Source organism: Peromyscus leucopus, chromosome 6 (genome assembly GCF_004664715.2).
Source record: "Peromyscus leucopus breed LL Stock chromosome 6, UCI_PerLeu_2.1, whole genome shotgun sequence".
NCBI lineage: Eukaryota > Metazoa > Chordata > Mammalia > Rodentia > Cricetidae > Peromyscus > Peromyscus leucopus.
The window spans coordinates 9,785,294-9,812,059 of record NC_051068.1 but is presented as its reverse complement, the minus strand read 5'-3'; the positions used below and the strand labels follow the sequence as shown (position 1 = coordinate 9,812,059).

The 26,766-nt window shown below is 43.3% G+C and overlaps 1 long non-coding RNA gene and 1 pseudogene across 1 annotated transcript; both read right to left on the bottom strand.

The window, feature by feature from the left end:
* Positions 1–1,884: 1,884 nt before the first annotated feature.
* LOC119088147 lies at positions 1,885–26,494 on the bottom strand. The gene is made up of 3 exons (XR_005091730.1): positions 25,853–26,494; positions 17,182–17,252; positions 1,885–2,047 (listed from the first exon to the last, which is right to left on the bottom strand). It is a non-coding gene; the product is annotated as an uncharacterized LOC119088147 (long non-coding RNA).
* Positions 4,102–4,829, bottom strand: LOC114695360 (annotated as a pseudogene).
* Positions 26,495–26,766: the final 272 nt, after the last annotated feature.

Sequence of the window (26,766 nt, the reverse complement as noted above, 5' to 3'; positions counted from 1 at the left end):
GCACACTGACAACACCCAGGCTTTTTGTAGGGCTCTGGGTGTCACACTCCTCGTGCTTGTAAGGCAAGCACTTCACCAACTGAGCTGCCTCCCCATCATCACACACGCACCAACAGTTGTGTGAGCCATACTACGAGTGCCAAGCCACAGTTATATACATGAATCATTTCCTGATAGCAGAGAACCAGCTCCTGCCAATGGGAACTCATTCCTACCCCTTTAACACCGCGTATTCTTCTTCCACACCCTCACACCCTGAGAGGTGTATTGACAGGTGTTAAGTCCATCCTGGCTTGGTCCTGGAACCCTGACTGGGATGACAGGAGAATGAAGAAACACAGACACACATACAGAAAAGCTAGCTAGGGTCGGCTGGGCTTTGCTTACTCTGATGCAGGCACTGATAGGAAACCCAGAAACTCAGGCATGAGGTTAACTGGTCTCCGTGGGAGGTCCCTGTGGGAGAGCAGTCTCAGCTGCAAATACTCCTGAGTAAGAAACTGTAGTGTATACTATTTATACACTGGCCTTAGGTAATGGTCAGTCATTGGTCAATAATACTTGGCCCCAAAGAAGGCTTTGTCATTTCCATAGATCCGATGCATCAGGGTTATTGATGTGGATGTGCCCATGTTAACAGTACACATTCACTCAGCCCTGCATCCACTCCACAGACAGAGATGAAGGAATGCTAGTTAGACTCCCAATATGGCCCACAGGTTGGTTTTCCAGGATACAGGCACAGCTCTGCAACACCAAGGCAGAGAGCATCCGGAAAGTGATTCCAGGCCACCAGCCTTTCCTGTCTTCACTCAGCCAACACTGACTGAACCTCTGTTATGATCTGAACTATAAAGTTAGAAACATGTGCCCTTTGTAGTCTCTAAACCCAGGCAGCAATCCAGGAAGGAGCAAAGAGCCAACATCAACCTCATGTGACAACAAACAGGAAGAGATTCTCTTTTGCCCTAATCCTTGTCATCTGCAAACTGTTGTTAAGGACGTGGTAAGTCAAGTACAGAGCAGAGCCCTGTGTGCAGTGGAGGTCTTTGAGAAGAAAGAGGAGCATGAAGGAAACCTTGGGCAGGCAGAAGGGAATGGTGGGGAGTGTCAGGGAGGGTCATTAGCTGCTGCTACTCCTGACTCGGTGTGCTTCCTTCTTAGCATTGACAGGACACTTTCCCATATTTGGAATATTGCCTTCCAGGAGTTCACAAACCCCAGAGAAAGATACCTGTGATGGGTTAGACTAGAAAGCAAAGGGACAAAATAACTCAGATGGGCCTCTTGGTTCAGATGCTCCAGCATAGAGTCCTAACATTCGGGACAATCGCAGAGAAATTCTGTTTGTCTCTTAAATAGCTGGTGTTAAGCTTGTGTAAAATGAAATCATAACTTCAGAATAGATAGCTGTTTACCCTCCTCCTGCCACATTAAAAAAAAAAAAAAGGGAAGCACAAAAGATGTGTTCTGTGCTGCTGAGAACAATCCCTTTTCCTTCCTGTTGCCTGGGGTTTTTTCTTGGTACAACATCTAATTACAGAATTTTTAAAATTTTCCAACAGATGTGTACTATACAACTCAGTGCCTCCAGTGGACGTCAGTTTCCCCCGACAGGCAAAGGCGACCAGAGCCCCACAGTGAAACGGGTTGGCTGTAATGTGTACAACTCATTTTCTGTTGTCTTTTGATGTTCTGCTGCTAGCACAGCTTAACTGGGAAATTAAGAAACACTAATTAATATTTGTGTGGTACTGATTTTATTTTGTTAAAAGTTAAACATTTGAAACACCAAATTGATTTTCATTTTCCACTATAATCTCTTTAGTAAATGACACATATACTGCTTATTTTTAATAAGCTTTTTAAAATTATTATATTTATTGATTTATTGATTTGAAGAGGGGTGTGCACATGCTAAGGCATGTGCGTAGTAGTCAGAGGACAACTTTCAGGAGTCAGTTCTCTTCCTACGTGGGTTCCAGGGAATGAGGTTGGGTTTCCAGGCTTGTCTGCAAGCGCCTCTGTCCACAGAGCCATCAGCAAACTTAGAAAAACATGCACAAATAATAGAGTTTCAATGAGTTATCACAAACACATCAGTCTGCCCCAAGCCCTCCCAGTCTCCCCGCCACCTCCGTCCCCTCCCCACCACACCGACCTTTGAAGTCATGAATTAGATTGGTCTCTGTTTGAACTTGGTGCAAGTGGGATTATTTTAAGTAAGACTTTGTGTACTTTTGCTCTTGTTTGGTTTGGGTTTTGTGGTGCTAGAGCCTGAACCCAATGACTTGTACATAATGTGCTCTGAGCTGCATCCCACCCTTTCCTCCCCCACCCACCCCACCCCGCCCCCCACAAGACTGAACCTAGGGAACTCAGGGATGCTTGTCAGGCACTGTACTGCTGAGCTACCTTTCCCGGTGCTTTTGCACACTTTGGACTTGCAACATTGTAAGTTCTAGACTGTGTGTGGAAGCCTTTCCTTCGTTATTTTGGTACAGATGATTACCACTTCTGGATGAGAGAGAACTATGGGTATACAGAGAGCCCTCACAGACTGGGGCTCCACTTAAACCTCCATTTCCTTATCTTCCCAATCCATGAGTGCACGGAGCCACCATTGTTTATGAGGATGTGTTCCTGCCTGGAAGAGTAATTTCCAGAAAACTCTAATCATTCTACCTCAGCCCTGTGGAGAATGTTTCTGTGCTTGTCACTGTGAGTCAAGCAGGTGCTGAGCCTTCTGTGTGCATTCTTGTCTGTGTGAGTGCTGCTAAGAGAAGGAAGCTCAGATTAAAAAAGAGAAGGAAGCTCAGATTAAAAGATAGTAATGAGTCCCCTACACAGGTTATTCAAGGGCACAATCTAATTACAAATGGTAAGAGAGATACAAAGTAGTTTGAGGATTTTAAAGCCAGCAGAAACTTCACTCATTTGTGGGATCAGAAAAATTTTGAGATGGTGTTTAGGCTGTAGAGGACCAAGGCAATTAACAGATTGATCTGTGGACATAATCTAGGCCAAAGCTATATCCTTAGTAAAACCTATAGAATAAGGGTGTGGTGACACATGTGTGACCCCAACATTTAGGAGGCTGAGCTAGGAGGATCGTGAATTCAAGGCCAGCCTGCACTACATCTCACCTGCTTCAAAAACAAAACAAACAAACAAACTTACAAGTATACAAAATAGAGAGTCAGGCATTTGTAGATAATATTGAATTTGCAGTTTGCTTTAATCAGAGGGAATAAATACTGTGGCTGGCCTGGAAAGCCAGGTGGAAGTCATAGAGGAGAACTCAAATGTCAAGCTGAGAAAGGAAATCTGTACCCATTCTCAGTTTCTAGAACATTTGGATGCCCTCTCCCAACTTCGCTTCTTAGTGGAGTATCAGTTTACATTTCTTTTGAATAATACTCTTCTTTTTTCTTTTTCCATTTTCAAGTTGTGATGTGCATATGTTTTAGGCATATTTGCAAGTGATCACCTATATGCATGAGTGTGCACATACATAGGTGCACATGCATCTAGAGACCTTATTCTTTGAAGCAGGGTCTCACAGGCAAGCTCAAAGCGTGTGGGTGTGACTGCTCTTGCTAGTAACTTGCCCTAGGAATCTGCTGTCTCTACCTCCCAGGGTTGGAGTTACAAGCAAGTCAGCATGGCTCATCAGGCATTTACATGAGCTCTAGGAATCTGACCTCTGCTCCTCATATTTGTGTGGCAAGTGCCTAACCACTGGCCCATCTCCCCACTCCTCTGCTGAAGAATTCTTAGTCTCCACTGAAATTTAAGTGTAAGCTGGGTTTTGGACCTGACATTCTTCTGAAAATATTCCTGTCGAGATACTGTGTACTTGTTTCAAACAATGGAACCCGCTCTGTCTAGAGGAAGAAGAAAGGGGATTCATGTAGAGGGGCATTGAATTATTCCCAATATTGAATGGCAAGCTAGGAAAATGAACATAGAATATAGAACTGAAGAAAGAGATCTCTGGAATCCTAAGACTCTGCCATCAGGTCTTCATGACCATTTAATATGTAGCAAGCTTTCTTGTCAGGATATCGTTGAACTGCCAGCTCTCAAATAATGACCCAGAGACTTATTATTAATTATAAAAGTTTGGCCCTTTTTTTTCAACAGCTAATATTTTATCAGATACAATCTCATTACATGTGGTCCAAGAACATTCAAATAGGAACTCAAATAAGATCAGATGTTAAAGATCAGTCTTCAAACATAGCCAACGATGCCACGTTTGCCTATCATCTCTCCGACAAAAAACCACATCCACACCTCAGTGGCCACCAAACCATTCAGCATAGCTTCCTTAACTGTAAAGTGTTTGAAGCTACCAGTTTTAGCACTTTGGGTTATTTTTTTTTTCACTCTGAATAGCTGCAGAGAGTTCAGCAAGGGTTGGGGGAACCAGCTCAACCTTGGCGTATTGCCAAAATGTGGCCAAACGAGGCTTCAAGTAAGTCATGGCAGTGGTTATTAGCCCCAGGGCCTTCTCCTCGAAGTTACAGATGAACTTGGCCATGGTCTAGGGTAGAAGATCTGTCTCCTTGAACCAGCAACTGAAAGTCACCCTCGGAAGTGAAAGCTTGGCCTTTGCTTAGGTTTTTTCCCAACTAGCTCTTATAACTTAATTAACCCATATTTATTTTTTAATCTACGTTCTGCCACATGACTTGGTTACCTCTTTTAGTATGGCATATCCAACTTGCTCCTAGTTTGCTGGTGAAATCACCCACCTAGATTTCTCCCCCCCAGTTTCTCTCTCTGCCTGGAAGTCCTGCCTAGCTATTGACCCTTTAGTTCTTTATTTAACCAATCAGAAGGGACCTTAGGCAAGACACATCTTTAGTGTATAAACAAATATTCTGCAACAATTGAACCCTCCCAGAACATGTCGGTATAAGTTGACCTGACTGCCCTAACTCTTTGCAAAAGAGTCAAGATCCTCAGTGAGAGGAGTCATCTGCTTGAACCTGAGTTATACTCTGGCCTCTCTCCTGGAGCCAAGAGGAAGAGCAGCAAGGGTTTCTCTTGATGGTTAATTGTTAGCTTTATACAACCTAGAATCACCTGGGAAGAGGATAGTCTAGAGTAGGTTGGCCAGTGGGCATATCTGTGAGGGGATTGTCTTGATTCCCATTGATGTGGGAAGACCTAGTCTGAAAGTGGGCAGCACCACTGTCTGGTTTGGGGCCCTAGACTGTCTAAGAGTGGAGGAAAATAGTAGAGTACTGGGCATGTATGCAATCATTTGTCTCTGCTCTTGACTGTGGATGTAACTAGCTGCTTCAAGTTCGTGCCTTGACTTCCCAGAAATGATGGCCTGTTATCTGGAATTGTAAGCTAAGGAAAGCCTTTCTGAAAGTTGATTTTCATCTGTGTTTTATCACATAGAAATAAAACTAGAAAAGCCCCCCCAAATAGACAAGGATTTATATCATCTCTCAGCGTCTAAGCCAAGTAGTTTCTCTCTGATCTTCATCTCAGTTTACCTCCATGTCACTCTTCAGCACCAGCTACTGAACCTATCACTTCCCACATCAGCTCCAGGGAAATGGCTTTTTCCTGGCTCTTCTTGGCCTGGCCACTTCTCCATTCCCTTCTTATGTCTCAGGGCTCCTCAAATGCCTGTCTTGATCCATCCTCACTTCACAAACTCCTCAATTAGTTGTGAAGTTGGATTTTTTTCATCAGCTTCCGATGTGACCTTAAATCTTTTGCCCCGGTCTTTACTCTTATCATGGACCTAAGTCACATGGTACTTCAGTGACAGCATGTCTCAAATGGAGTTTTAATCTCAGTTCTGCAAAGCTTCTCAAATGATAACTGGCCCAGTTAGAAACATAGTCATCCTCAGTCCCTAACTACATTGGTCACTAATTTTATTCCTAGTACTTCAGAACCATTCCTTTACTTAGGAGATATTTAATGCCATGTGACTCTATCATGCTGCTTCCTAATTAGCTCAATGCTGTATTGTCTTATGATGAAAGTGATGACGTGAAGAACTGAGGTGGACTAGATGACTAAGAAGATAAAGATACAAAGATGGAGAGAGACAGAGACAGAATAAGAATATAATGAGAAAGGATTCCAGGTTTCTGGCCCAACTAACCAGAAAAACCAAAACAAAACTGGGACTTCAGAAGAACATCTGATTTGAAAGGTAGATCAAGATAGTTTGTTCAGTTTTGACCATACCCTGTTTGAAATGGGACAACTGGATTGAAATGTCTAGGCAACTATGGTATAATAATGATAGGCAAGGAAAATGGAGAGATTTGGAGACCACACTTTTGTAGTCATTCACTCATCTATTGCTGGTAAATAAAATCATGAAGGGGTGAGATTGACAACCAGGAACAGACAGAAAACAAAGACCCATGAGCCAAGGTTGATCACTGTGTCAGAGCAGGCAGAGGAGGTACCCATCTAGAGGCTATGAGGAGAAGCTCCTGAGGGTAGGAGCTGAGCAAGGAATGTAGAAGACAAGGATAAGGTGACAAATAGTGCAATCAGATGTCACAGAAAGTGCAGTGGGTTCTGCTGTGATGGAGGTGTCGTCTAAACACCCAGGAAAGCTCTTCAAGTGCTAATACACTAATTGGGAGTAGCAGAGAGTTGCCACAGGAATACCTGTACCGTAATAAACTCTGAGCATGTCCAAAGAAGTTGTGGCAAGGGCTGATTTTTAAGTAAAATGTGGAGGATTGCATAATTATATTTTGATTCAACAATCTCTGGCTACAAAGATTGATCACAGGGTGTTTGAGGCTCAGTGGCAAAGGTGTTACATGTCAGAGGTCAGAAGATGTCTGAGTCCATTTAAGTCTGATCATTTTCACAACTGTCCATGTCTCTTGAAGAGTAGTTTTGTCACAGTGGGGTCCAGGGGAGTAAACAGGAATGGGGTGAGTGCAGTCTTTAAACTGTCTGAAGCTGGGAGACACATCCACAAGAGACAAGTTCGGTAAGGTGGATGTACTGGTTACTCTCTCCTTGAGGTACAGACTACCTGATAAAGGTGAGTTAACAAAGGAAGGGCTTGTCCTGGCTCACGTTTGTGTGTACAGTCCTCTGTGGTGGGGAGTCATGAGAGCAGTGCATGAGGCGGCTGGTCACATCCCATCCGCAGTCAGAAAGCAGAGAGGTGAATGCTGTGCTCGCCTCAGTCCTCTTCATCCATCCCAGGACCCCAACCTGTGCCATAGCGCGTGGCCACAGTGAGGTGGGCCTTCCCACCTCAGTTCATCTAGAAACATCCTCACAAACATGCCAAGAAGTTTGCATCCTAGGTTCTTTCAAGCCGACTGTTGGTATTAACTATCACCGTGGGCTTCATTCACACCAAAACTGCTCTGTGGAAAGCCAGTGTTAGAGAATGAAAACCCAAGCCACAGCCTGGAAGAAAATATTTGCCAAGTGCCATCTGATGAAGGGCTTGTATCCAAAATAGACAAAGAACCCTTACACCTGGACAGTACAAAAAAAAAAAAAATAGACATCTCAGCAAACAGGACGTAAGGACAGCAAAGTAAGCACAGGAAAGATACCCCGGTTATATGTCACAAAGAAAGTGAAAGTCAGTTTCATTAGTGACTAGCATCAGCTTTGCATGGCATTATGAAATACCTCCCACAACTAACCTAGAAAGGCAAAGGTTTGTTTTAATTCGCGGTTCTGAAGATTGCAGTTTATAGTAGTGACCCTGTCGTTCTGGAGAGGACAGCCCCCTTGTGTGGGAGTGCACCATCATGCCCAGCTTTTTACATGGATGCCTGGAGTCCAGATTCAAGTCTTCGCGCTTGTGTATCAGGTGCCAACTGAGCCATATCCCCAATAGTTCTGAAGAGCAGTGTAGGGAATCACGTGCCTACAGCACATAAGTACTGCTATTGTAGAATGGCATATCACGGAGAGTTCTTTAGTGAAGCTAGCTGACAGTGAGGGTCTGGTGCTGCCCAGAGCCATGTAGAAACAAAACAAGTGTTAGAAATTGAGGCTGCTTCGATGACCCTGGGAAAGCTGGCCTTGCCTCTTGCTGGACACTGCAGCAAAAGAGCTGGCCCCGACCCTCACAGAAGAGCTGACCCTGGTGCCATGGGCATAGAGGAGCTGGTTCTGCCCCTCACCTGAGAGGAGTGCCCCAAGTATCCCAGACTGACTTACCACCCAGGCCAACAGCCAGGCCTTGGGTTGGCCCACCCTAGCATCTACAAAGTCTAGGACCTGCTGGAGCTCATGAAGGGACTGGTCCTGTGGAAGCTCTGGCCAGCCGAGGGATATCCTAGAGGAGTTTCTGTGATGATGGTGTACCAAAAACCAGAGGTCTTGAACTAGACCAGTGACTCAGCACAATAAACATTTGCTAGGAAAGCTGACTGGACAAAAGGGTACACTGTGTGACACACTGCATTCAACACCACCAGGACGAACGAAGAGGTGTTGGAGAGGTGGGAAGAATGAGAAAAGGTTTTTGTTTTGTTTTGTTTTATGTTTTGTTTTATTCTTGTTTTTGTTTGCTTGCTATATTTTGGTTTGGTTTGATATTTTTAAATTTTCTTTTGGGGGTGCTGCAGGAGTGAGGGGAGGATGGAGGGGGACTGTAAGGTAAGTAGAATTGGGATGCATAATGTGAAATTCCCAAAGAATCAATAAAGAAATTATGTTATTAAAAAAGGAAAAGAAAAAGAAACTGAGGCTGACAGAATAGGCCAGAAAACACACACTGGAGATGAGAGCACCAGAAAGGAGCTGCTGAGACTGTGAGGAACTGGCCTGGGGCATAAATCATTCACCTGCTCACAGGAACCAGTGTACCTAGCAAATATAACTGCCTGGCAACCTTAGTGATTAGTTGTTTGAAACACAGATATCACTGCAGACTTCAGTTACATTTCATAATGATGCCATGTAAATTGTATCTGGCACTTCTGGAAACATCCACATCCATTATGGTATCATTATCCACAGCCACTGTGTATCTGTCTGTTTACAAAGAATGTGCCAACTTAGAGAAGGAAGACTGGGGGTTTGGATTCAGATAGCCCTAGATGGTAAGCTCTGCCTCACCCACCTCTTTCTGAAAAGTACTTGGCCTGGGAAGGGTCAGGGTCCTCCACACAGCCCCTATGCTGTGATTTTGGCTTTAGCTTGGACCACCTGGCTACTCTTAGAATTATCCAAAGTCTGGGCCTGATGCTCCAGCTTTGCACATGTCTTAGAGACAGTGTGAGTGTGTGTGTGTGTGTGTGTGTGTGTGTGTGTGTGTGTGTGTGTGTGTGTATGAGACATCCCTTCTTACTGAAGTGGGTACGGCTCAAGTCCCTCCCATGTCCTCACCAGTTCTTTTCTCCACACTCTTTATTACAACCATCCCAGCCAGGGTTGATTTCCACTCTTTGTAGCTAAGATGATTGTGGATAACCTCAAAATAACTGAATTCTAAACCTTTCAGGTAACACCCCCACCATTGTTTACAACACTTCAACTTTGGGGAAGGATAAAATTTGTTCTTTGACAGTTTCACACACACACACACACACACACACACACACACACAATGCAGTCTGGTCACACTTGCCTCCCACTCTCTTACCACTTAATACTAACCCTCCCTTCCCCCCACAATTCTGCTTCCAATTTTTGCATCTTTATGTTTTGTGACTCACCCAGTTCTCTAGTAAGGGCAGCCCACAGGAGTACAGTATAGTTAGGAACCTTCTACTGGAGCATGGGCACCTCCCCAGAGTCACACCACTAATACGCTAACTCCTCTCCACAGCAGCCCTCAGCAGCCACCAGTGCCCCAGGAGCGTGATACCATAGGGCCATCACGTATTTTTTTAAGTCGAGGAACTACGTTTTGACATGAGAACAGAACATCAAGAAGTCAATATTGTATAACCACAGAAGGCACAATCCTACAAACTATAGGAAACTGACCACACTTGAAATGAGTAAATCCTGATTGTATCCAAGCCCTCTTGCAAATCCTAGCACCTGGAGCCCACACCAAAATCTAGTCACAAGCCCTGGGTTATTAATATATCCTGGGGAGAGTCTGGATCCCAAACTGCTGGTAGCTGATGGGTGGAGAAATGCCCCGGCTCTTCTCCTCTAGGAGAGTAATTCTCAAAGGTATTTTTATCTTTTTTAAATTGAGAAAATTCATATACCATAAAACTTACTTCAAAGTGTTGACCCCAATGTTTTAATACATATTCACACAATTATATGATTATTATCACTATTAACAAGCAAACAACAACAAGCAAAGACCCTCTGCCATCTGCCCATAGACACAGCTGCTGTACTTTGGATGGGTTTGTCTATGCTGGAAATTCATAAACAGAATCATGTATTGTGTGGCATTTTGCATTTGGCGTGCTTCATTTATCATGATGTCTTCTGGCTAATTTATAATATTGTGCATCAGGAATCCCTTCCTTTGTACCATTGAATCACATTTCAAGATGTGGATAATTCACATTTTGTTTACTCATCAACTCATGGACATTTGGAGTTTCCTCCTTCCGGTAACTCTAAGTAATATTGCCATGAACATTCATATACACGTTTTTGTGTGAGCATACTTCTCCAGTTCTATCAGGTATATATATAACTAGGAGTGAGATTGCCAGCCACAGGGTAGGTCTATGTTTAGCTTTCTGAGAATGGGAAAACTGTTCTCCAAAACAGCTGTGCATTTTTCATTACTGCCAGTAATGAATGAGAGTTCTAGTTCTTCTATATTCTCACCAACACTTCACATCATATTTTTTCTTTCCTTTCCTTTCCTTTCCTTTCCTTTCCTTTCCTTTCCTTTTCCTTTTCCCTTTCCCTTTCCCTTTCTCTCTCTCTCTCTCTCTCTCTCTCTCTCTCTCTCTCTCTCTCTCTCTCTCTCTCTCTCTCTCTCTCAAGACAAGGTCTCCCTTTGTAGTCCTGGCTGGCCTGGAACTCATTGAAATCCATCTATCTCTGCCTCCTGACTGAGTGCTAGGATTGAAACCATGTGCCACCACACCCAGAAGCACCATCTTTTTTGAAATTATCTTCTCATTATACAGTAGATGTGAAATAATTTCTGGTTGTGGTTTTGATTTGCATTTCTCTAAGGATGAATGATACCAGCTGTGTCCGTCTTGAACTTACTGCCCACTTACATTATCTCCTTTGGAAAACAAAACAAACCCGTTGTTGTATGGTGCTGGTTAACAGTGCAGCCAACCAGTTCACTTTTTGAGATGTGTGCACTGTGCCGCCTCCTGGGGTTCACCGGTGGGATTGCACTCAGTTCGCTCACACTGATAGCTTGCTTGATGACATGTGCTCTTGTCGTTTCACCAGCTGCATTGGTTTTCGAAGACTACTGTAACAAAGTGCCACGAAAGAGGGGCCTAATCCCTAAAACTCCACAGCTCGTCTGAAGCCTGAGATCAGAATCAGTAGGATGGGTCCTTCTGAGAGCTGCAAGGGACATCTGTTCCATGCCTCTCCTTGATTCTCTTTATTTTCTGCCACTTTGTGGCATTCCTTGTCCAGTAGAAGGATTAGCCCACTGTTCACCTTCCTCTTCTCACAGTGTTCCTTCGTATGAATACCTAATGTCCCTTTCTAGGATGACCCCAATCACACTGGACCAGAGGCCCATCCTGCTCCAGTGTCATCTCATGCTAATTAATACATCTGCAGTGGCCTTCTTTCCAAATAAGATCCCATCTGAGGTCCCGGGGTCAGAACATCAGCATGTGAGTTTGGGCAAAGGATTCATATGAAAGCCCATAATCTCTTCCTTGCCTCGCTTCCCTATACCAACCTGATGCTTCTCTGAGGTCACTGTTAGATATGCTGCATGCACTTGACTCCTTATTGCAGAGCCTGTTTCTAGAGATATCAAAGTTAAAGCAAAACCAGCCAATGTCTTGTCGGTTTAATGGTCACCGCATCTCCATGTCCTTCCAACAGGTTGGGAGTTTCCAGTAATACTATTCTCAAAACGGACCTGGGATTTTGACTGGAAGTAATCATGGGTCTTTCCCAAAGAATTGGTTTTTATGGTAATTCCAGGAATAGAATTCCATTCACTAAAGTTTTGCAGTTTATGTTGTAGCAGGGTCTCAGACCTTTGTAGGCCCCCAGACATTAGCACAACTGACTCCATGATGGAAGTACCATTCGGGCCATAAAACTCAGCACATAGACAACACTACCAACCAAAAACAAAACAAAACAAACAAACAAACAAAAAAAAAAAAACAAAGACCTAGTCCATCAAAGTCCATAGTTCTGAGAAAGTCTCTACATGTACTAACCTTGCTTTTTTGGCTTCTGTAGTTCTGCTTCTGACTAACTGTTCTTGTTAACTGAAATATGTCAACTCAGAACATGGTTTTTGTGCTTAAAAGCTCACCCTGAGAAAGGCTCAGTGCAACACTGAGATCCCAAATACTCAGCGTAGTCTCTGGCCAGCTAATGAAGACTTTCTACTGGCTTAATACCATGTCTGAGCAGTCTTTCCTGGTGGATACCCACAACTGTATGGTGAGTTTTCAAGGCATAAGAACAATTACAGATGAGGTAGTACTTTAGGAGGAAAGGTTTTGAGCAAATTTATGCAGATTTAATATGAAACCTCACCATACAAGTTAAATTTTTGGATCCACAAACACACAAAATTTGGCCAGATCTTAGCCGAGGATCTATCAACCACAATGTCCTTGCTATCTTTCAGTTACAATCCAGATGCCTCTTCTTCTAGGTTATTCCCAAATTAACCCATGTGAAATCCAAGAGTGATATGGGAACTCTTCCTCATATAAGCTGGAGCCTTCTAGATCCTGGCAACCATCTTGCCAAGTGTAGGACATGAGCATTAAGCCAACTCGCAGAATGGCAGACACAAGAAAGGTCATGAAGAGAAAACTTCTGAGGACAACATTGAAATCTCTGGATCAAATTATAACAGTTTTTGTCAATCTCTTCATTTTTCAGGGTCCTGCAGAGATAGAAGAATCCTGCAGAGATAGAAGAATCCTCCTGCCTCTGCCTCCCGAGTGCTGGGATTAAAGGCGTGCGCCACCACCGCCCGGCCTTGATGGCTATTTTTGACTGCCAGTTTGACTACATCTGGAATTACTAAGACCCCCAAGTAGAGAGGCATACCTATGAGGGATTTTTGCTTAATTTGAAGTGGGAAGACCTTGCAGTGGGATGACACACCTTTAATCCAGATCTTTTGAGCTGGGAAAACCAACCTCTAATGTGGGTCACGCCTTCGATAGAAGCCTATGTAAGGACATGGAAGAAGGAAGTTTTTGCTCTTTACTGCTTGTTCCTGCCTTAGTAGCAAGTCCATTCCTTCACTGGAATTAGAGCTACATCTTTGGGATTCCAATGTATTCTGAAGGCCAGCTGAGCCATCTGGCCTCATAGACTGAACTACTACTGGATTCTTGGACCTTCCATTCATAGACAGCCATTGTTGGATTAGCTGGGCCACTGCCTGTTAGTCATTCTAATAAATCCCCTTTGTGTGTGTGTGTGTGTGTGTGTGTGTGTGTGTGTGTGTGTGTATGTATATATATATATACATACATATATATATATGTGTGTGTGTATATATATATGTATATATATATATATATATATATATATATATAGAGAGAGAGAGAGAGAGAGAGAGAGAGAGAAAGAGAGAGATTCATTCTATAAGTTCTCTTACTCTACAAAACCCTAACTAATACATATTTACTGTTGGACTACTCGGACCATAGCCTGTGACCCACTCTAATCCTACGTATTCATTCTATGAGTTCTGTTACTTTAGAGAGCCCTGACCTTTGCTGACTTCCTACCATGGGGTCATTAGAACACTGACTATATGGGGACAGTCAGCAAACGTGGGTAATGCTCACACAGAGGGATTGCATCCAATTTTCCAACCTTTGCTTTTCACCAAGAGCAAGACTGCCATTCTTTCCCCAAGTAGCTGCTGAGCCTGCAGAGGCCTCTCTACCCTCACCCAAAGGCTTTTTGTGGAATTCACCATCACCTCTAGCCTCACTACCCTCCACTCCAAGGACAAATGAAGCTTACTTGCTTGCTTTATTATTTAAATTATAATTAGCATGTACTCATACCACAAGGACATTTGCATACACATATATCATCTATTTTGTTCCTATTCACCCTTCATTGCCCTCTTCTGTCCCCATACTCACCTTCTGCTATTCCCCTTCTTCACCCAGATAGTTCCACTTTTACTTTCTTGTTGTTTGTTTATGTGTGTGTGTGTATACATATATCTGCATATGCTTGTGTATGTGTGCATATGTGCATGCATGTGTGTCTGTATACATTTGGAGGTCTGAGGTCAATATCAGGTGTAATTCCTCAGACACAATTCACTTTGTGTTTTGAAACAGGGTTTCTCACTGATCTGAAACTCACACAGCAGGCTATACACACCAAGAATCCACTTGTCTACACCGCCTCAGCACTGCCATTTCAAGTGTGTGCCACCATACCCAGCTTTTTAAACATGCATTTTATGTTTAAAACATGAGTGTGAATGGGGCTCACACTCAGGTCTTCATGTGTTGGGAGCCATGCAGCCTAGTCTCAGATCAGCATATGACTACCTGTCCAATGGGTTTCCTCAGTGCAAGGCTCCTGTGGAAATGGACTCTCACTTGGCAAGGACCAGTGGTTCACAGGACAGCATAGGAATTTGCAAAATGCATGCTGCTTGCAGGCTCTTTTCTCTCTCATTATATTGGTGATTCTTTGGGTAGTTTTTAGTTTTTACTCTGTCAGTCACACATGCAATAGCTGTAATTTTCCCTGGAATTCTGCTCTTTCTTGAATATTTTTCCCTAAGATTCAACAGGGGGGCTAATGCTTCTTAAATCTCTTATCTTGAATTACTAACTACAACTCCCAACCCTGGGAACTTTTCTGACTCAATGGAGGTAGTTAGGTACATATGAGAAAATAACACTTGGAATAATTACCATGTCTAACAGTTCTGGAAAAGAGAGCAGGGCATGCACACATAGACTAGGGAGAAATCCTCAGGAATACACATAGTGCCAGCTGTTGAGAGTAAGCTGCTGGGACACCAAGCACAGAATCATTGGTAGGATCTGGTATGCTCCAAGAGGAAAAAATGCAATGTAAACTGTGAGATGGACAGATCCCTCTTTCTCATACACGGGAGCTTATATTGGTGGAAGAAGTATGGTATAGTGGGTGGGAAAAGCGTGCCTTATTGAAATCTGCCTTTTATAGAGAGATTGAGACATAGACTCTCCTTTAGAAGAGGGAACTATATAAAAATATATCTTGCAGACATAAAAATTGTCTGGGTTTGAATATTGTTGTCCTTAAAGCATTGTACCCATGTCTATTACTTTTTAACTTTGTAACCAGAGGTAGCCACCAGCTGACATCAGTGCTGCAGAGCAGGATGTGTCTGGCTCGATTTTTAGTGAAGCCTGCAAAAATGCTGACCTCTGTGTCTAGAATAAGGTTATGCAGGGGATGGAAGGTGTATTTGGGGAAGCATAAAGGGGAACAATGGAGATTTCATAATGATCACAATGTATTCCTTAAATTATTATGCATTTCTTGAAGTCAAAAAATGGAAGCCAATAATAAAGCTGTTCATGTAACCATGGTAAGAAAACTCTGTTTAAATATAAATAAAGACGGCCCGAGCTATTTGGGGCCACTTGAGTGCAATCCACTTGGTGGTCAGAAGTTTTCCTTGTGCCGACGCCCCTTTCCCATCCTAGGACCTGAACCCGAACCAAAGCTGGACCCCAGCGTTCATGCTCACACTGCAAACACTTCAGCAATTGAGAAATGTGATATCTATCTTTCTATGTCTGCCTTACTTCGTTCAACATTACTGTCTCCGGTTCTACCCATTCCCCAAAGTGCAGCTTCTTGTGACTACCACAGCCATTTCTTGGCAGATGTCCCACAAACTCGTTTCAGTTTCGATGCTTGACAAAACACTTGGCCCCTGAAAAGTCCTTATCTTTAGAGACACATACTGCAGTCTGTAGTGGGGTTGGCTTCAGAAGAAGTACAAGGAGGAAGTGGGTGGCAGGGACTGAAACCAGCCAGGTGGTGAGTTAACTGCTGGAACTGCAGAACGGGAACATGGGGCCTTAGGATACTAGTTACTTTGCATATTTAAAATATCTGTAATGAAAACAGTTAAGAGAGAACATCTTCCTACATGCTATCAAACATCATGTGGAGATATTTTATGACTGAAATAATTGCCTAAATTTTGTAAGTGAATGTAAGTGTATGAATATTGATGAGTTATTTTGATAATTGCAGCTAAAAACAATGAGGACAGAGTGCTCGATATTACATCTGCTGGTTGCCTGGACACTACAATATTGCTTTTCTCTAAAGGGTAAACAAACACACAGAAAAAAATGACATTGTTCCAGTAATTGAACTAAAGGCTAAAGGCACCTAATATGGGGGATATAGATAGCTTAACTTACTAAAAGATAGTTGTGGCTTGTTGGAATGGAGGTGAGGAACTAGCTTAACCTGTCTTCAAATGTTCATATACCAATTTCCCACTATTGTCATTGAAATGAAATTTGTCTAATGGATGTGTTTCATTTTGCAGAGTTTGGAAAATTAAAGTATGTGCACCATACCATAGATACATATTCAGTATTTCAATGGGCAACTGCTTTAAGTTCTGAAAAGATTCTGTAATCACACATTTATTAGAAGTTATGGGTAGTGTAGGGATACCTGTACAAATTAAGACTGATGATGCTCTAGCATATGTCTCTAGTAAAACGAAACAGTTTTTGCATATTACAACATAAAACATACTACAGGTATACCACAAAACTCTATAGGACAAGCAGTTATAGAACATTCTAATTACACTTTAAAAGATAGGCTTAATAAACAGAAAGGTGTAATAAAGATCCCCAGAGATAGATTACACAGTGCTTTATTAACTTTAAATTTTTAAATGCTAATGAGAAAGGAACAAAAGCTGCTGAGAGACATTGAATAGTAGAAAAAACCTGATATTACCCTTAGCCCATTATGCACCACGAGAAAGGAGAGAGACAACGCATATGGGTTCCAAAGATTTTAATAACTCACCACAGAAGCAGATCACTGATCAATCAGGGCTGCAGGACAAGGACTCAGGAGCCTTTTTCTTCCTGACAGCCCTGAGCAGGAGGAGAATTAGGATTTGTAAGCACAAAAATCACAAACATTTCCTGCCAAGTTACACTTACAATTTTCACCAATCAGGATTTAGAGATTAGGGACTTTCCTTGTGTATTCCATCATTGTCAACCAATGTACAATGCAAGCCTTTAGGTCCAACCAATCAGACTCATTTGTTCTTTCTGTTGTCAGGAACATCCATAATGTTTCTAGAGAACTAAAGATGCATAATGACTATTTCTATGGTTTAAGGAGGAGTAGGTCAGCCATTGGAAAGTTCTCAGCTCCTCTAGGACTTGGGAACCTGAACTTTATTTCATCCTACAGGTAATGGAGTCTGAAGTCAAAATGGAAGTACTTAGACCAAGGTGCTTTTGCCTGCCATCTTCAAATTAAATCTGCCTGTATATTTTAAAGATATGTTGACCTCAGAATGGAAACCAGGATGTGTGTTACATTGGGGAAGAGGTTTTGCTTTTGTTTGCATAGGAGAAGAAATGCTATGGATACCATCAAGATTCATATAGATTAGATTCATACAGGAGAGATCTCCTGAATAAGGAGAGGCAATAGTTCATCAGACAGCTTGAGCATTCAATCCAAACTAACAAATGCCTTTCATCTGATCAGGCATGAAAAAAATAAAAAAAAAAAAAACAATAGTTTTGAATGATAATTTACCAAAGGCACACAAAGAAAAAATGGGTTTTCTTAAACCATGTGTCTTAACTCCATGTTAGAATATTACACTGTAGATTTCCAAATGGCTCACACCATCTTGGACATAAGCTTTTTGAGTTTTTTCCTAAATAAAAGGGATATTTTTATTGTCTGTTATTAAAAACACAGTTAAGATATTTAAAATGGCCAGGTGGTGGTGGTGATGCACACCTTTAATCCTAGCACTTGGGAGGCAGAGGCATGCAGATCTCTGTGAATTCCAAGCCAGCCTGGTCTACAGAGCTAGTTCCAGGACAGCCAGGACTACTAAAGAAATCCTGCTTCAAACAAAAGATATTTAAAATGTTTTAAGTAAATTCAAAGGGTTGCTACAGTTTAAACTTGCTTGCTAAATCTCTAAGAGTTGGAGTGTTTTAGAGCTAAAATATTTGAGCAGGGTGGTGGTAGCCCATGCCTTTAATCCCAGAAGAAATAGGAGGACCTCTATGAGTTATTTGTTTTCTAAGTTCTAGAGCTACAGTGAACAATGTAGTTTACATGCCTTTAATTCCACCACCTAGGGACAAGATTCAGAGACAGCTCCTAATGGATATGCTTGAATCCTAGAGAAATCACATACCATATTTACAGATTATTATAAAAATGCTCTACAGGGTTATAAGAAAGGCAGCCAATTTCCAATGGGACCAGGAACAAAGAGCAACTTTCAAAACTGCTAGTAAGTTCTTCTCCATGCATGCAACCCTGACCAATATTGAACCAGATGGTAACCTAATTATGAATATCATATTTATTGGTGAATTGGCAACTGGGGACTCTGAATAAGGTAGAAAGGAGTCCACCAACATTTTTCTGTTGGCTTCTGTTGCAAACACTTTGCATATCTGGAGAATAAATACTCTCTCCTTGAGAAACATATCTGGACATTTTATGAGGCGTGGAGAACCTTTTACTCAGTCATTGCCAACCACCCCATGGTCATAAGAGCACCCCTTACAATGATGGATTGGATCTGTTTGAAGACAGAGTTCTTCACAGACTTAGCCATGGAAGGAAAGGTATTACAATAAAACTAGTACCCATCTGAATTCCTTTGTGACCAGGATGTGGTAGCAAAGGGGTCAGTGCCTTACTGTACTGAGGAAATAGCTCAGTTCCCATAATCACCACCCCTAAACCACTCCCCCTCCCCCAAAAGAGGCACCATTGCACAGTGTGGACCAATGAAATGGTCACAACATTTGGCTAAGGCATGGTTTACTGATGGTTCATCAACCACTGATGGAATGAAAACTAATGGAAAGTGGCAGCCTGTAGAGGGGGATTGGAATGGCTATTCCTGAGGAAGGAACCACCAAATCAGCACAACACACTGAATAGCAGCACTGTTGGTGATAAGACAAACATAAGGAAGACCAAAGGAAAATGTCTTCTCCAGTTCATGGTGTGTGAGTGTGCAATGGTACAGCTAGGTGGTCATCAAAATGGAAAACCACTGATGGCAGACAAATGGCAAAGGTACCTGATCATAGGAGGCATGAGTGGAAATGGCAAAACCTAGGAAAACTTGGCAAAGACATTAAATTTTATGTAGTTTATACAAGCAAGGCAGACAAAATGTCTGAAAATAATGAAATAGTGGACAAATTGGCATCATGTTTAATTAAGACTAGAATATTGAAGTTTTCCAGGGAACAAATTCAATATAAATCAAGAAGAATGGTAGATTACACATTCAAAAATCTTGAAAGTTTACCCCTAACACTAAAAAATAAGGGGAAATGGAGAACCAAATTAAACCAAGACAACCCTATGAAAATAACTATTATAAGGAATCCATAGCCAGGCAACAGTTCACACCTTTAATCCCAGCACTTGGGAGGCAGAAGCAGCCACATAAGATGTATAGTGACTTAAATTTAAAAGCCACTTGCCAAAGGGAGGCTGAAATCTAAAGGGAATGTTCTTTGTGATCTAAAAACAAATATACTTTAACCTTGAATTTATATATAAAGAGAAAGGGGCCGGGCGGTGGTGGCGCACGCCTTTAATCCCAGCACTCGGGAGGCAGAGCCAGGAGGATCTCTGTGAGTTCGAGGCCGGCCTGGGCTACCAAGTGAGTTCCAGGAAAGGCGCAAAGCTACACAGAGAAACCGTGTCTCGAAAAACCAAAAAAAAAAAAAAAAAGAAAAAGAAAAAAGAAAAGAAACAGTGAGAGGCCATCCTTTTGGTAACACAGTAGGTAAAGGAATTCCGGATTGTAGAGAGCCCATTGGCTGAATTACTTTGTTAATTGCTCTAAGGTCTGTTACCATTCTCCATTTACCAGATTTCTTTTTAATAACAAATACAGGAGAATTCCAAGGGCTGGCTGACTGTTCAATATGCTGAGCATTTAGCTGTTCTTCTACCAGCTCTTCTAAAGCCTGGAGTTTCTCTGTTGTTAAAGGCCATTGCTGAACCCATACAGGCTTGTCTGTTAACCATTTTAAAGGTAGAGCTGTTGGTATTTTTGGAAGATTATCAGTTGTTGTGCCCTGTTCTTGTATAATATGGATGGCTGGTGACCACTCAAAAATGCCTTCTAATATTTCTCTCAGAAACATGTGCTAGTTTTTGATTTGTTTCTGAGATTGGAGGGATTTTAATCTGAGTATTCCATTGTTGCAACAAGTCTCGACCCCACAGGTTCATAGCTATGTTAGCCACATATGGTTTTAATTTTCCTCTTTGTCCTTCTGGACCTATACATTCCAGCCATATTGCACTCTGTTTCACCTGAGATAATGTCCCAATTCCTAACAGTTGAATGTTTACCTCCTGAAGAGGCCAAGCTGGATGCCAAAATTCTGGTGCAATTATGGTAATGTCCGCGCCTGTGTCTACCAGACCAGACAACAAAACACCATTTATTTTTATCATTAATTTTGGTCTCTGTTCATTAATGGAAGTTTGCCAAAAAATTTTCTTTATGTTTTCTCCTGAATTTTCTATTCTCTCTGTTTCATCATCCTGACCAGCATGATTTATTCCAATAGTCATTTGGTTATTTAATCGCTCAGAGCAGGGATTTCCTCTACAGCTGCAGGAAAGGTTTGAACTGGTTTTGCTATGGGGGCCTGCATGAGGCCCCTCCGGGAGTTTCCCGAAAACTGAGGCAAAGAATTACCCTGTCTGTCCTTTGTTGATCTACATTCGTTGGTCCAGTGTTTTCCCTTACCACACCTTCTGCATACTCCAGAAGGAAGGGGCATTCTGTTGCCATTGTTCCTTGAAGAAACATTGCTTCTAGGAATGACCTGTTTACAGTCCCTTTTAAAATGTCCTTGCTTTCCACACCCAAAACATCTAACACTCCTCAAACCTTTTGAAATTACTTCTCCTACCCACGTATCATCATGCTCATCAACCTCAACATTAATTGTTTCTCTAATCCAATCTTCCAAAGGTGCAGATCTTGCCTTTAACGGCCTGATTATTCTCTTGCATGCTGCATTCGCATTCTCAAATGCCAAAGCTTCAATTATTGCCTTACTAGCTTCTGATCCTGAGACCATTCTGTTTACTGCTGAAGCCAGTCTTTCTAAAAAATCTGTGAAAGATTCTTTTGGGCCTTGCATAACCTTTGTGAATGACTCAGGTTTTTTTCCTGGTTCCTCAACTCTGTCCCATGCATTCAAGGCTGCCATTCGACATAAAATTAGGGTTTGAACATCATATAAACATTGTGTTTGTATTGAAGCATATTGGCCTTCTCCAATAAGCTGATCCTGACAAACTTGTATTCCTTTATCCCTCCATTGTGTTTCTACGTTTCTAGCTTCCTCCTTAAACCACGTTAGAAATTGAAGTCTCTGGCTGGGTTCCAGAACAGCTTGTGCAAGGTCCCGCCAGTCCTGTGGTATAATCCTATTATATGTTGACCAAGAGTTTAACATTTGCTTTACATATGGGGAATGCATGCCATAAGATACTATTGCCTCCTTAAACCTTTTAAAATCCATCAGTTCAATTGGAGTCCAGGTATTTTGTGTAGCCATTTGATCAGGCATCTGCTGTACGGTTACAGGATAAATTAAGGGTGACTGTGTGAAAACAGGCTTTCTTTCTGTAACCTTATGATCCAAACTTGAACCAACTTCACTGTTAAAATTAACAGGTTTTTCTAAAGCTGTTATCCTGGCACTTAAATCGACTATCTTTTTAAATAGTAAAATGAGAATAAGCATGGTGATAAACTGCATAATTCGATCAATATTAATCTTCTCATAAAGTTGTTCCATTGTCAGACTGCCTAAAATTTCAAACAAAACCCATTCTTCCAATGTACACAGGAAACCCATTTTTTTTTTAAATGTGGAAAAAAATTGTCTTTTAAATAGTTTTCTTTATGACTTACCAAATCTGCGTAGAACAGTAGAAATCCGAGCGAATTTCAAAAGAGCCACCTAGTGTCCTAGGTGTGAATCGAGAGAGAGAGAGAGAGAGAGAGAGAGAGAGAGAGAGAGAGAGAGAGAGAGACAGACAGAAACAGAGAGACAGAGAGAAAGCAAGAGAGAAAGCAAAAGCAAAAGCGAAAGTGAAAGTGAAAGTGAAAGCGAAGGGGTAGCCGGCTAAAGCTTAAAGCCAGCCACTTGTTCCCTCTTGAGCCGAGTCAAGGCTTGGCTTTACAGGCAGGGGCCCTGTTTAGCAGGGCAGGCCTGAGTTGTTTGTAGCACTGGCTTTAAGCAAGCAGCTCACAGTCCGGCCTGAGGCCAAGCAGACCTGGGCCGGGGCTAGGGAGCCGGCTGCTCCGGCTAGGGAGCCGGCCCCAAGCAGTTTTTAATGGATTCTTGTCACGTTGGGCGCCAGATGTAGATGTAACCAATCGTCTTTTTAAAATAAAAAACACAGAGCCAATGTAAAAGAGAAAGCCGAAAGGTCAGAGCTCAGAGATAAATTCTTACCTCCTGCAGTGCTCCTAACTTCCTCGAGAGAGAGCTACTTCCTGTTTGTCTGTGTTTAAATAGTCTTTCTGTTCTGTCTTCTCATTGGTTGTAAACCCAACCACATGACTGCCTCATCACTGCCTGTAAGTACTGCCCTCCAGGTCTTTTTTTTTTTTTTTTTTTTTTTTTTTTTTTTTTTTTGGTTTTTCGAGACAGGGTTTCTCTGTGTAGCTTTGCGCCTTTCCTGGAACTCGCTTTGGAGACCAGGCTGGCCTCGAACTCACAGAGATCCGCCTGCCTCTGCCTCCCGAGTGCTGGGATTAAAGGCGTGCGCCACCACCGCCCAGCTGCCCTCCAGGTCTTAAAGGCGTATGTCTCCAATACTGGCTGTATCCCTGAACACACAGAAATCTACCTAGCTCTTCTAACCACCACGCTCTTGCTATGGCTCTAATAGCTCTGACCCCAGGGCAACTTTATTTATTAACATAAAATTAAAATTACATTTCAGTACAAATAAAATATCACCATACACACACAGACACAAAATGTAATTAAAAGGTACTAGGCCATTGGTGCTGTGTAATGAAACTTGCTGTAGCAAAAACATTTAAGATCTGAATAAGCAATTGTCTAAAGATTGATGAAACTGGAAATGAATATTGTCAGATCTAAAGGAAACTCCACTCCCCAAATTCTGGTGGTTAGACAAAAGCCAGCACTCCTAAAGAATGCGTGAAGCCTGTTCCCTCTACCAAAGGGCAGAGGGACAAATGTCTATCTATGGTGCCCACATGCTGGCCTGCAGGCTCCTTTAGTATCACAGTGCCAGCTCCTCCTGCCTCCTCCCTGGCCATGAACTTCTCCGTCACAGGAACTTCTCTGGCCCCGGCTTCTCTTTTCTCCGTATAACCCTGCTATTTCGGCTATCCTCCGTCTCTTTTGCCCCTCTCTTCTGTCTTCCTCTCTTAGTCCTCTTTGTCTTTATCTGTCTCTCCTCTCCTCTCCTGGCCAGGCCCAGTCTGCTGTCCTCAGTCTGCTACTTTCTCTCCCTGCCTTCCATTCTTCCAGGTGCTTCTGGCTGGTCTCGCCCTCATATCTACAATAACCTTCCCCTCAGCCATACCTTGGAGAGGTCATGTCCTCAGTTTATACAAAATGGTGATGCTGAATTCTGCTAGAGAAAAATTTGGTGGAGGTTGGAAACGAGTATCAATGATTACTGATAAATCATTTTTATATGCTAAGCACTATGTATCATCATGGGTCTTTATTTTTTTAATGATAGCTTTTGATTTTACAATATAAAATATTTCACAAACGTAGGCAAGATCATTAGCTAACATAATCAGCAGAGCTGAAACTAAAACCTGGACTTTCTGATGCTGGAAAACCCCCTCTTTCTGCAATGACACCTTTTAGGTAGGGAGCCTAGAATGATTTTTAGGCTTGTCTTCTGAAAGAACTTACCTGCTGCTAAGGTGTTCAATTGTGTGAAACTATCTTGACCATGAGCTTCACAAGGGAGGAGTTTATTTTTCTCCTGTCATGAGAAACCTGATCCTAGCAGTCAGGGTGGGTGAAGCCCCTTTTCTGTCGAGTGTTGTTCTAAGTCTAAGATTACTGTTCCACCCCTGCTCACAGCAGGAAGGAAGGCGGAGGAGAGAAGAGGAGGTTTTCCTTAAGAAAGCAAGCCTTCCCCAGACTTTCTTCTGCATCTCCAGGGCCAGAACCACGTGGACTGCGCTCCCCCAGCCATGGCATCGGCTGCACTTGAGCTTGGTACATCGCCTCCCTGAAAGAGAGTGGGACGCTCCAAGAAGTTGAGGTGGGGAATTATTGAGACAGTGTCTGTCTCTCATAGACATCTGACAATTCAGAGGTGAGAAGGTTGGGACAGAAGCCTCAGATCTAGGATTCTAGGAGCTCGGGAACCTATCTTAGTTCATTTCTCTGTCCTGTGGCAAAATAAGCAGGTAGGGCTTATCTGACTCAGTCTCCAGGATACAGCGCATCATGGCTAGAAAGCAGGTGGCAGGAGCGGAGTCAGTGTAGTCAGGAAACAGATAAAAGCTCATCTTCTTTTCCCCCTTTCATTCAGTCTAAGACCCCAGTCCACATGGATGGTGTCACCTACGTTCAAGGTGGGTCTTCCCACCTCTGTGAAGCTTCTCAGAAAAATGTCCTCCCAGACACACTCAGGGGTGTGTTTCCATGGTGACTCTACATCCAATCAAGTTGCCAAAGAAGGCTAACCATCAGATGAATTTTGTGAGGCAGAAGAGGCCAGAGGAGAGAACCTGGGAAGCAATGGGTCTGTCACAATCTCACCACCAGCTCCCCAAACAGGATCCTGCTCAGGGGAGGAGTCTAGTATGTAGTCACTAACACTGCTAGATGGGAAAAGTCTCAGGACAGTGTTGATAAGAAATTTGGTAATGGGGGGAGAAAGTGAGCATGTGGGGATACTTGGGAATGCTAGGAACATTTGAAGACCAATTCTGCCTCCTGGATCACTTCATCACTATGAACGTGTAGGCTGGCTCCTCCGAGCTACTTCTCCCAGCCCTGATGCTAGCAAGGCACCTCTCCTTCCGAATCATACTGCCGGATATGTTTAGCCTAGCACGTAAGGTTGTACACCTAGTTCAGAGAGAAGTATTACTGGCCTCTTTAAAGTACACACTCCGCAGATGGTGACTGTTGTCTTTCTTAGGTCTATGCTCTGGCTACACACCTCCTGCCCTCCCTTCCTCTCTGCAAAGGGTTCCCAGCCATTTCTGATGCTCTACCTTCTCTCTGAAGGGAGTGAGGGGGGGGGGACACAACACGGAAGGGACACACACCCCTCTGGGCTGAAGCATTCCACAGCCTCACTTGATTTCATCCATCGCTCCTTTTTCCAGGATGTCTCCTCTGAGCTGGGAGGCAGGCACACCCAGTTCCCCTTACAGCCCACATGTAACACCCGAGGGACCTTTGCTACCTACCCTGTCAATCCATTCCTGAGTTCCTGGCAAGGTCAGTTCAGCCCAACTGGGAGGCGGAAAGGCGTAGACTACAACCCGGAACATGGATCTGCTTGGAGAGGAGTGGGAGAAAAATCGTGTCATATTTTGAGTAACTAACAAGTCATAGGTTCTCAACAAATATTTACTGAATTAACACTGGCCAGCAAAGAAAAAAACACAAGATATGTTCTGCAGATTTGGTTTTTAAAAATGAGGATTTATAGCGCACTAAGGCAATTGGTTAAGTGGCGCATGCGTCTCAAGTCATGTCGCCTTGGGAATATCCTTATCTGCAAACAGTTGCCAAGGGTAAACTTGAGAAACTGGCCGCAGAGCAAGAGGTGGTGTTAGGAGCACCTCAGGCTGGGCTTGGGTCGTCAAGATCTGGCAGCAGGAAGGGGTCTCCTTCACCCCAAACCCTGCAACCTTCTGCAAACTCTTTTCCAGCCGTCCCGGGGTGGCAGCCTTGGCCGCCTCTGGTCGCCTCGCAGGCAGGGGGCGTCCTACGCACTGTCAAGGAGTGCCTGCTTTTTCCAGTATGAGCCAGATGGCGACCTCGGTGGACTCAGGCAGTTTACCCCGAGCGCTGCGGGCCTGGCTGGGCTGAAAGAAAAGAGGAGCAGCCAGATCACTCTGGCAATAACCTAGGACAGGAAGGGGTGGGATGGGCGGGGCGAGCGGAGGGGAGAACGCGCGGCTCCGCCTCTTGGGGCTCACCTGGGGCGTGTGGAGCGGAGGTGGGCGGGGCGAGCGGAGGTGGCCGGGGCGAGCGACGCGCGGCTCCGCCCCTTGGGGCTCACCTGGGGCGTGTGGAGCGAAGGTGGGCGGGGCGAGCGGAGGTGGGCGGGGCGATCGACGCGCGGCTCCGCCCCTTGGGGGGGCTCACCTGGGGC